At 41.7% G+C, this 12009-nt stretch overlaps 1 long non-coding RNA gene across 1 annotated transcript in view; it reads left to right on the top strand.

The window, feature by feature from the left end:
• The first annotated feature begins 798 nt into the window (after positions 1–798).
• Positions 799–12009, top strand: part of LOC129047529 (uncharacterized) — a 95518-nt gene continuing 84307 nt past the window's right edge. Inside the window, exons 1-2 of the long non-coding RNA XR_008509270.2 lie at positions 799–961; positions 9718–9902. This is a non-coding gene — a long non-coding RNA (uncharacterized LOC129047529). The remainder of the gene's footprint in view (positions 962–9717; positions 9903–12009) is intronic.

The following is a 12009-nucleotide window of genomic DNA, read 5'->3' as shown; positions in this document are numbered from 1 at the left end:
TTTTTACCAGATTGGCAAAGATTACAAGAATAATAGCTAGCTTTGGGGGAGGTGTGGAGAAACAGAGTCTTATATACTACTTGTAGGAGAAGAGTGCTACAGCCTTTTGGGAGAGCAATTTTGCAATTTAGGCCAAAATCCTTAAAGGTATTTACATGATAACTTTTGCTGTGCCGAACCTTTATTAACCTCATTAGGGAAGACACCAGGTTCAAGAGGCCAGAAACCCAGCAAACAAGACATAGGGTTTTATTAGGGGCTTACATACAGGGAAGAGGGTCCAGTGGCAGTGGGCTGGACAAGATATCCACCTTACATCCAGGCCAGTGGTGGCAGGCTGGGCAGGAAAAACACAACCGCCTGCAAACAGTGTGTAGTTTATATAGCATTTTCAGTTACCATCTTCCCCTTAACGACCTCCACCTGGCAACTTTCAGGTACCCCAAAACTCAGGGCCTCAATCCTTCCTTATGGCCCATGTTCAATGGGACAGGACGGGGGCTCAGATGTTTCTCATAAACGAGGAATGACTCTCTGGATTGGCCACTCCTGGATTCCCTAGCTTGAAACACACATTCAGGTGCGTCTGCCATACAGGTTTATTCTAATTGTATGCTTAAATTATTACTATCAGGGGCATTTACCCTGCACCTTAGTAATTGCGCTGTAATTCTTGGATTTAGTAATTCGGCATTTAGCCCACGTAAGTTGAATGGTTTGGTTCTGTGTTCCCACCTACATCTCATCTTGAACTGTAATCCCAATTATAATCCCCAGGTGTCCAGGAAAGGACCTGTTGGAAGGTGGTTGAATCACAGGGGCGGTTCCCGCATGCTGTTCTCGTGATAGTGAGTGAATTCTCACGAGAGCTGATGGTTTTATAAATGGCAGTTTCCGCAGCTCGCTGTTGCCTGCTGCTACGTGAGACGTGCTCACTTCTGCTTCACCTTCCGCTGTGATTGTAAGTTTCCTGAAGCCCCCAGCCTGCTTCCTGTTAAGCCTGTGGAACTGTGAGTCAATTAAACCTCTTTCCTTTATAATTACCCAGTGTTAGGTGGTACTCTCTATAGCAATGTGAAAACGGACTAATACAGAAGTATGCAGCCAAGTGAGCAAATTAATATATGTAAAGGTCTTTATATCATAGTATTTATAATAGTGATTATATTGGTTAGAAGCTATAAACAATATAAAAGCCAACCAATATAGGATCATTTAAATTATGATATAGTCATCTGTCCCTTGGTATTCATGGAGGGAATTGGTTCCAGGACCCCCAACAGAAACGAAAATCTGAGGATGCTCAGGTCCTTTATATAAAATGGCACAATATTTGCATATAACCTACTACACACAGTCTCCCATACTTTAAATCATCTCTAGATTACTTGTAATACATAATTCAATGTAAATGCTATGTAAATAGTTGTTACACTATATTTTAAAATTTCTATTATTTTTATCGTTGCATTGTTTTTTTTTTTCCCAAATATTTTCCAATATTGATTCCTTAGATACAGAACCCTCAGATATGGGGGGCAGACTGTACATCCACACAAATAGAATGCCTTGCCACCAGCAGAAATGTGAAGAGAACAACATGACTTAACATTAGACATGACAGGCATACTCAAAGACACAAAACTTAGGGCAGAGTATGATGCTATTTTTGTAAAACAAATATATATATACCTAGTTAAAAATATAAACTAGTTATTTATCCTATGGAAGTTGATATGGAATAGTAAATATAATCACACATAGAGAATATTTAATACTAAATGGAACTCTAAATTAAATATTAATAAAATATTAAGTTTAATAGAATATTAAAAATAATCACATGGAGTATAATCTTTTAAGATTGATTTGCGGCTGGGTATGGTGTCTCACCTCTACATTCCCAGCACTTTGAGAAGCCAAAATGGACGAGTTGCTTGAGTCTGGGAGTTCGAGATAAGGGGCAACATAGTGAGACCCCTGTCTCTACAAGAATAAAAATAAATTAGCCAGATGTGGTAATTCATGCCTGTAGTCTCAGCTACTAAGGAGGCTGAGGTAGGAGGATCGCTTGAGCCCAGGAGGTGGGGGCTGCAGTGAGCCATGATCACAGCACTGTACTCTAGCCGGGGTGACAGAGCAAGACCCTGTTTTAAAAGAAAAAAAGATTGATTTGTACAATACATACATTTTTATTTTTGCTTATGTTTTTATGATGAACATGCATTCCTTGCTAATTTTCAAATAACTGTTAACACTTTAAAACTTTGTCAAATAACAGATAATTGTAGATATGCAGCCTTATTCCTGGGCTCCCTATTCTGTTCCATTGGTCTATGTGTCTGTTTTTGTACCAGTACCATCCTGTTTTGGTTACTGTAGCCCTGTAGTACAGTTTGAAGTTAGGTAGCATGATGCCTCCAGCTTTGTTCTTTTTGCTTAGGATTGCCTTGGCTATTCAGGCTCTTTTTTGGTTCCATATGAATTTTAAAGTATTTTTTTCTAGTTCTGTGAAGAATGTCACTGGTAGTTTGATAGGAATAGCATAGAATTGATACATTGCTTTGGGCAATATGGCCATTGTCATGATATTGATTCTTTCTATCCATGAGCATGGAATGTTTTTCCATTTGTTTGTGTCATCTCTGATTTCTTTGAGCAGTGTTTTGTAGTTCTCCTTGTAGAGATCTTTCACCTCCCTTGTTAGCTGTATTCCTAGGTATTTTATTATTTTTGTGGCAATTGTGAACGGGATTGCATTCCTGATTTGGCTCTTGGCTTAACTGTTGTTGGGGTATAGGAATGCTAGTGATTTTTGTATGTTGATTTTGTATCCTGAGACTTTCTGAAGTTGTTTATCAGCTTAATGAGCTTTTGGACTGAGACTATAGGGTTTTCTGGATATAGGATCATGTTGTCTGCAAACAGGGATAGTTTGACTTCCTCTCTTCCTGTTTGGATGCCCTTTATTTCTTTCTCTTGCCTGATTGCTCTAGCCAGGACTCCCAATACTATGTTGAATAGGAGTGGTGAGCGAGGGCATCTTTGTCTTGTGCCAGTTTTCAAGGGGAATTCTTCCAGCTTTGGCCCATTTACTATGATATTGGCTGTGGGTTTGTCACAGATGGCTCTTATTTTGAAGTATGTTCCTTCATTACCTGGCTTGAGAGTTTTTAACATGAAAGGGGTATTTAATTTTATTGAAAGCCTTTTCTGCATTGATTGAGATAATCATGTGTTTTTTTTGTCTTTAGTTCTGTTCTTTCATTACATTTGGTCAGTTCTAAACAAGCAGCACTGATGGAGTTTGTTAGGTTTCATTTTGTACCTGGTTCACAATGACATCATTCCTCACAGATGACACTTTGCTTACTTTTAAAGATCCTCAGAAAAGAGGATTTTACAATTTCCCTCCATTACTACTTCCTCCACCTATTTAGATGTTAGGTGTCCTCCCCAAATTCATATGTTGAAGCCCTAGTTCCCAGTACCTCAGAATGTGATTATATTTGGAGATAGGGCCTTAAGGTGAGTAACTAAGTTAAAATGAGGCCCTAATCCAATATGATTGGTGTCCTTATAAGAAAAGAAATGTGGGCACAGACATGCACTGAGGGAAGACACCATGTGAGGACACAGGAGGAAGACGGCCATCTAAAAGCCAAGATCAGAGGCCTCAGAAGAAGCCAGCCCTGCCGACACCTTGCTCTGGACTTTCCTACCTCCAGAGCTGTGAGAAAATAAATCTCTGGTATTTAAGCCCCACAGTCTGTGGTACATTGTTATGGCAGCCCTAGTGAACTAATATTCAAGGCAACACGGCATAGGAGAGTGTCTCAAAACATGGTCCTCCAGGCTGGGTATGGTGGCTCATGCCTGTAATCCCAGCACTTTGGGAGGCCTAGGTGGGCGGATCACAAGGTCAGGAGTTTGAGACCAGCCTGGCCAACGTGGTGAAACCCCATCTCTAGTAAAAATACAAGCATTAGCTGGGCCTGTTGGCGGATGCCTGTAATCCCAGCTACTGGGGAGGCCGAGGCAGGAGAATCGCTTGAACCCGGGAGGCAGAGGTTGCAGTGAGCTGAGATCATGCCACTGCACTGTAGCCTGGGCGACAGAACAAGACTCCATCTAATAAAAAAAAAAAAAAAAAAAAAAAAAAAGTCCTCCAATCATCAGCAGGAACACATGGTGGGTGTTTGTTAGTGATTCCTAGAGCTAATGAGTAAGGCTCCCCCCATGGTCAGGCCCTGTTTGATGGAAATTCCTCTGCAGGGCTGCGGCACACAGAGACCATAAGCGTGGGCTGTAGAGTTGGTGCAGCCTGTGTTCACTCTGGAGATGTCCCTGACAACTAGGATGACCTTACAATTTACCACCTAAAAGGCAACCATTTGCAAGATGAAAAGTGGTGCTCTTAATAATGATTATGAGATAACAATATAAACTGGGACTGTCCCAGACACACCAGGACCTATGGTCTGATTAAAACCAGAAGCTGCATGACCGAGCAAATCATTGAACATTTCCAAGCTCCGTAGAGTCGTCTGTAAGATGTGACTAATAGCATCAACCCTTCAGGGGTGTGGTGAGAAAAGAAGTAACTTCTATAAAGCTCTTACATGCTACAGAGCAATTAATTCCTCGCAAGCCTCTGTAGTAGCACATTAGGCTGAAATTATGACACAATGGGAAATTTCCTCCCATGTCATCATTTTCTGGCCTGTGTGGATATAAACAACCATTTGATAATTGCATTTAAACTTTTAAAAAGTGTATATTAACTTAATTGCCTTCAGAAATGAGATGCATTATAGGAAGACCCACAGGGTATTTGCACAGCTGTTTTAGCTTTTCAGTTGAATTAATTTGTATTTTCTGAATAACTTATCCAGCTTAGCTCTTGATTATAGTTTTGGAGGTTCTATCCTTACATCTTTGGAATAACTGTATGGGACTTTATAGCTTTTTTTTTTTTTAAAGCTACGTTTTTGTTTTTAAATCTGCTTGACAGAACTCTATCAGCTCAGGAATTCTCAAATCCATGTGTGCTCACCCAGGGTGAGTGAATGGGCAGATTGTGAAGTAGGTCAATTTATGGCACCTGTACCTTACTCTGGGCAAGGGTGCTGGAATCTTTTCAGCCTGGTTTTAAATCCTGGTCTTAATCTTTAGAGGGCTGTGTGACTTTGGGTACATCATAAAAATCTCTCAAAGCCTCAGATTCTTAAGCTGAGAGATGGAGGTTATAGTAGTGGTCATCTCACAGGGAGGTAAAGGAGGTCAAATTTGAGAATGCATTTGTGCTTTACTTAAGGCTGGCCCCAGCAGGGTGACGCTTCCCCAAAAATAACAAATCCATATCAAAACTCAAAAAATGTTAGACTTCCCTTTTTTTTATTTTTATTTTTATTTATTTATTTTTTTTAAGGCAGGGTCTTGCTTTATCCAGGCGTGATCCTAGCTCACTGCAGCCTCGAATTCCTGGGCACAAGTGATTCTCCCGCCTCAGCTTCTGGAGTAGTGGGGACTACAGATCATGCTGCCACACCCGACTAATTATTGTATTTTTTGTAGAGATGGGGTCTTGCTTGTTGCCCCAGCTAGAATGTTGGACACTCTGAAGCTTCTTGAGGAGGCAAGGGTGGTAGTGGTATTACCCCAAGTGGTATAAGCAAATCTTCTTAAGCCCTCTTAAAATATCCGCCTGTCCAAAGTCCCATGCATCCTGGTATCTCTCCCTGCAGTTTCTCCTTTCTGCTGCCCTCCCTCATAGGGCCTCTCTGTGATCCCCTATTTCTTATTTCTGTAGCTCTTCTTTCTTTAACTCTGAGACATCTCTTCTGTTTATTTGTTAACCCTGTTTTCACAAAAAGAGCTCAGGAGCACAGGAGCTCAAACATAAAATCTTCCTTACAAAGTGGTAACATGAGAGAGGCTGGGAATATCTATCTATCTTACGTACTTTTTTTTTCTTTTTTTTACTTGCTGTTTATAAAGTGCCTAATATTGTGCCTGGCACGAAGCCATTGCTCAGTAAATTTGAGTTCTCTTCTCCTTTTCTTTCTAATAATTCTTTTGCTTCCTGCCTCTCCCTCTGCTTTCCCTAGTGGGGTGCAGTGACCTCAGTTTTCCTCTGTGTCACCCTATCCAAGGCTGTCCATTTGGACTGAGTCCCAGAGTCCCAAGTTCTCTTTCCAGGTGTCCTCAGTTTTTTATCTTCAGTTACTCATCTAGAGGAAAGGAAGCTGTAGCTTTAAAGCTAATCCCTGAGCATGGCAGAGGAAAAGAGTTCTGAATTTGGGAATCTGAATCTTTTTTTTTTTTTTGGAGACGGAGTCTCACTCTGTTGCCCAGGCTGGAGTGCACTGGCATGATCTCGGCTCACTGCAACCTCCATCTCCCAGGTTCAAGCGATTCTCCTGCCTGAGCCTCCCGAGTAGCTGGGATTACAGGCGCCTGCCGCCACTCCTGGCTAATTTTTGTATTTTTTTTTTTTAATAGAGACGGGGTTTCGCCATGTTGGCCAGGATGGTCTCGAACTCCTGACCTTGTGATCCACCCGCCTCAGCCTCCCAAAGTACTGGGATTACAAGTGTGAGACACCGCGCCTGGCCTCTGGTAATCTGAAATTCTGAGCTCCAGTTAGCATTGGGCAGGCTTTGTTTTGCAAACAACAAAAAAAACCCTTGCTATTTCAAGCAATAAAGGGGTTTATTTAGAGATATTCAGTAGTTCCCAATCTGAGGAAGCTCAGAGAGCTCTGAAGTGATGTAGTCAGGATAGGTGCCATGGGAGCTGCTGTGGCACTGCCACCATCACCATTATCACTACCCTGGCATAAGCCTCACTGGGACCAGACCCAGAGTATCCACCATTGCAGTGCCCACAAAAGTGGATACCTCTGCTAGTATACTTGCTTTCCCAGCATGAGGGCACCTCCTTAGACAATTAATTTCTCATCAGATCTTGTGTGAATCTAACTGGTGTGAACTAAGTCACGTGTGCAATGACCTGTAAAGCAATCTAGGATTGTGAGTTTTGGGAATGGCAGGGCTCATAATGTGAAACATTACCAAAGGGTAGACAAGGGGTTGAGAGGTTTGGGGGCCATGATGGCAAATGTGTATGTCCAGTCTCTCTGTTGACATTTGTTAATTGTGCCAATGTGAGCCAGATTCCTCTGTAGTGTTTTCATCTATAAAATGATCAGAACCCGGCTGGGGAGGTGGTCATGGGATGAAGTATCTATTTCCTTTGTATCTGCATTCTAACCATTAAAGTGCAGTCCAAGAAACCAGACGGGATTCAGTGGCAATTTTGAAAGTGCCAGCTGAAAAGTGATCAAGAACCCCAAGTGCAGAGCTCTCCCTGGAAAATTCTAGGTTGGAGAATGGGGTGGGGCTCCATACCTCTCTTCCAGAAATGAATACACCCAGTCCCAGGGCTGGGCAACTTCAGGTTGTGCCAGTCACAGGTGGAAGAGCTAGAGAGTAGCTGGCATTGTGGATGCAGGAATCAGGAAATGTGAGCTCGCATTGCACCTGGGCACCCGATGTGACCAGGAGGTCATGCTGATTTCCAGAAACCCCTCCAAGTCTTCACTGTGGCAGCTCAGCTGCAGCAACACAGAGACAGAGCTGGAGGTTGCATTACTGTATGCGCACATCTTCCTTTGCTTGGCACTGTAGGTGTGTGAGCGGTGAAGGAGAAATAGTTTGAAACAAGGCCAGGAGCAACCAGAAGTTACTCTGGGTAAAATTATTCTAGCCATTAAATGTATAAAATTGTAAGTGGTATATTTGGTTTTCATTAATATCTAGTAAAAATGGAAGTATTCTGCTGTCAGGAATAAATTATATAACTAAATGTATACAATTTTAAATGCACCTTACTTTTTCCTTTTACTGACGAGAATTGGACAAAAATTATGAAATTTTCTGTTTGTAGGACCCAAATCTACAATAGTACTTCAAGGAATGAGTCCATTTTGGCATGAAGTCTCATGTTTTATGTACTCCAAAATATCAGATTAGACTTTAGCATGTCTGACACAACATGTTCCGAGGAAATCTAATAATTTCAGATAAAATATCCTGAAGCAAGAAGTGCATGTTTAAGGGATTGAGTACTGGTTATCCTGAGATGCCCACCATCGCTACTAAGAATCCCCTTTATTTTGAGAGTTTAGACAACTCAACGTGATGAAGTATAATTCAATGTATTCCAGTTCAGCCAACGTGAAATAGAGCAATAATATAGGGTGGTCACTAGTTCAGAATTAGGGAATAGGGCACCTGGAGAGTTCCTGACTTCAGGGACCTGGACTGAAATGCTTTGGAAACAAATGCAAGTCACTGTTGTTTTTGTTAGCTTGTTGTGCAGCAAGATAGTCAGTGGTGAAATCTAAGAGGGTGCTGAGAAATGCTGTGAAGAAAGCCCTCTCTCTCCTAACCAGGCTCAACCCCTGTCATCCTGCACTCACTCTGTGTGACTGTCATTGCAGCCCAACTGTGACACGAGCTCATTATAATTTGGCACTAATTGCGGCATGGAGCAGAAGACCAGGAATAAATGAGGCCAGGGCTAAGTGCACGTGTGTTTGTGCGCACGTTTGTGTGTATGTGTGCATGTGCTTGTATTCGTGTATCTACATAAGATTAGTAGTTAATGAAACAACAAATAATACTTTCAATATTCACTTTGATTAAAAACTATCAATTTCTGATGGGTGACAGATGCTTCTTTAGGAAACAAGCCCAAGAATTCCAGAAAAATTAAATGAGCTCTTGAATGACAGAAGAAACCTGGTGTTAGATGAGAGCTGCTCTTCCAACTCCCTCAACCTCTGCCTCTGATTTCACCTGGTACCCCAGGCCCTGGCCACTGTCTGCCACATTACAATGATGTATCACACCTACCATGTCTCTCGTCTGCATGGGGGGGACTCTTTCAAGCCTCCATTTTTAGCTTTTCCCACTGCCGCTCCTACTGCTTAGGAATTTAATGCTAATATAATTAATTGCCCTCAAAATGAGTCTCACAAGTAACAAAATAATGGTAATTTTTGAAAAGTGATATGCCACTATTACCTCGCTGGATTTTTAATAATAATAATATTAATATTGAAGGCACAGAGGACTGCTGGTATAGCATAATTTGCTATAATTTTTCTGGATCTCTGAAGAGCAATTGGTTGCATTTTTTTAGAAGCTTTAAAATGTGCATATCCAGCAGCGTTGTGTCCAGAAACTTAGCCTAAGGAAATAATTAAGAATATGACAAATATTTAGCTACTTAGATATTCACTGCAGTGTTACTCATAGTAGAAGAAATCTGTTGGGGGTAGGGAGGACTCTGTACATCTAATCGGATAACTGATTTAGTCAAAGCAATGCATATCAGTGTAATGGAATGATGTACAACCATTAAAATGATAATATGAGCTATATTAATTTGCATGAAAAGGCATTCCACTGAAAGCAGGTTGTAAAACAAGATGGCAGAGTTTTGCTTCCAGGGAAATGGAGATGTGTTTCTGTTTTTTTCATTGGTATAACCAAATAACATAATATATAAAACAAATATTAGAAGACCCTGGAAGGTAGAAGATGGCAGCCTGGAGAGGAACTCAGGACCCAAAGAATAACACCATCATGAGTCCCTCTTTTTGTTATGTTGTTTGGCTTTCTTTGTTTTCCCTTTGTTTTATCCCAGAGTTGAGCTGATAAAGACAGCAATTTGGAAATATCATTGGGCAGAGACATTAAAAGCCCCAAGAGAAACCTGCTGTATCCAAACAACGGCAGCCTAGCAAGACAGAAAACTTAGACGATAACTCCTCTACTTCAGCTGAACAACACAAAATAAACTGCAAATCCAACCTCATCAGCAAAGTCCAGGTGAGGAGCCTAGAGTTCCACACTAACCAAATTCAATACAGGTGCCCCAACAGCCCCACCAGGATGGTGTCAGAAAAGGCCAAGTGGGAGGTTTTGTTTCCACTTTATAGTTAAGGATACCAAAACTAAAAAGCATGAAGAGGTTTGATTCTTCACAGCAACTACCAAGTCTCACAGCAGGTACAATTTCTGTGCTGCTAAACCCCCTTTCTCTGTGCGCTGTGGTGAAGCCTGTACTATTTTGCTGGCCTTGGCTGAGTTTATCTCAGAGAGAGAGGAGTGAAGTCTTCAGCGGTAGCAGCGGGGTGGGGCTGGAGAAAAAGGCTTTGCACATTTCCACAGCTTTCTCTCCCAGCATGAATGAATCATTCCCTGTTTATGGTCCTCTGTGCCCACATAGCTCTTCTTCTCACATAGAAGAGAGTGCTTTCAGAAAGATAACCACTATCAATTGCGTATACCTCAGTGTGTATTTGTCACTAAGTTTTCTCATCCATGGGTCTCTGGAAAGGAAACCATGATTATGCTTGTGTTAGGGAGGACTGTGCCTTTCATTATAGGTGTTGGGATGTGCAGAAAGAGGAGGAGCAGATTGAGGTGGTACTTCTTGAATTTCTAGAATAACTTGCTCCTAGATTTCCCTGGTTCAAAGGAACTAGCTGCCAAGTGAATTCAGAAAGTTATTATTTAAGGCAGGAAGAGGACTGCTCCAGGGCGTAGCAACTATGCCTCTTTATGGGAGAGATTGATTCTGTTGGTAATTCCTGTTAGGTTTACAGGTGTAACTCCTTGCTAAAGTAAGATGGTATTAGCCATCTACTTAAGGACCAAAGATAGATTACTATGAGGGATGTCTTTTTTTAAAAGCTTTTCTTTTAATTAAAATAATAAAACTCTTTGTAAAATAAATAATGTATTCTCAGTCTTAGCTCTAACATGGAAGAGCTTGGAAGTCATCACTCTAGTTCTTACAAGAAAAAGCTAAACAAACTGAAAGTCAATACCTTTTATCAGACTTACCAGGAGATTGAGGTCACAAAGCAAACAGCCACTCTGAAATCTGGAGAGATAGGTACATCCAGAGAGTCACAGCAAAAATTTGCTTACCTGGAACAGACGCCTCTGGAATGATAAGCTGAAAGGAATCCTTAAATGGTAGTACTAATTTCTGGAGGCTGAGTATGGACTAGCTTAAGAATCATAAATTCCTGGGGGCCACAGTCTTGCGGGGGATACATTTTCATGGGTTTTATACTTCCAGGAACCCTACCAGCATCTCATGAGGAGGACCCAGGGCTTCTCCCCTTTGGCTTCGGTGGGGCTAAGGGAAGATAACCATTTTGAAAAGTTCACGGATTATCCTCCATAACAAAGACCTAACCAGCAAAAGAAAAGACTTCACCAGACCCTTATTCCACTGGAGGGAAGGGCATTTGCCAGACCCCAGACCCCTTCAGCCTTCCTATTTTACTCAAGGTAGTGGGAGGAGGAGGAGCTAAAATACTTGTGAAGGTCACAGCCAGGGACACAGGCCTACCAAACAACAAGATTTAATAATAAAATTATAGGATGGAACCACTCCACACATAATTTTTTGTGCCCGCCTTATTTTTTTCTTCACTCAACGTTATTAGGGACATTCTTTTATGTAGGTCAGTTTCTGAGTGGGTTCTGATGGAAGGATGTGGGGACACCTAGTCCAGCTAGGAGGTTGCCTTGGAACAATATTGATGGCTAAACATAGCCAGAGAACAACAATTCAAGAGAAACACAAACTACCAGTGGAGGAGGATGTCCTCCACTCTTCAGAGGTTCAGGATTGGGTGAGGCAGAGGATGAATAGAACTGTGATCAAGGCAGGAAGGCTGAGTCTGAAGGCTTTGAGCATGGTGCCTTGGGATAAATTAATTCGCCTCTCTGAGGCTTATTGAGCAGGTTTTCATTTCTCAATGCACAAACTCTGTGATGCGTTGGTAACAGCATGTATATGTAACATTCTTAAGGGAGCATCTGGCCTCTGCCCGATGCCTGCAGTAATAGGCAGTGAGGGGAAGGTGAGGCCTCCCTAGGAATTCAGTAAGCTGTCTCTAGCATTGGTGGTGCAGTG

Source organism: Pongo abelii, chromosome 7 (genome assembly GCF_028885655.2).
Source record: "Pongo abelii isolate AG06213 chromosome 7, NHGRI_mPonAbe1-v2.0_pri, whole genome shotgun sequence".
Classification (NCBI taxonomy): domain Eukaryota; kingdom Metazoa; phylum Chordata; class Mammalia; order Primates; family Hominidae; genus Pongo; species Pongo abelii.
Note: the sequence above shows the minus strand (reverse complement) of the source record. Positions and strands in the feature narration are given on the sequence as shown.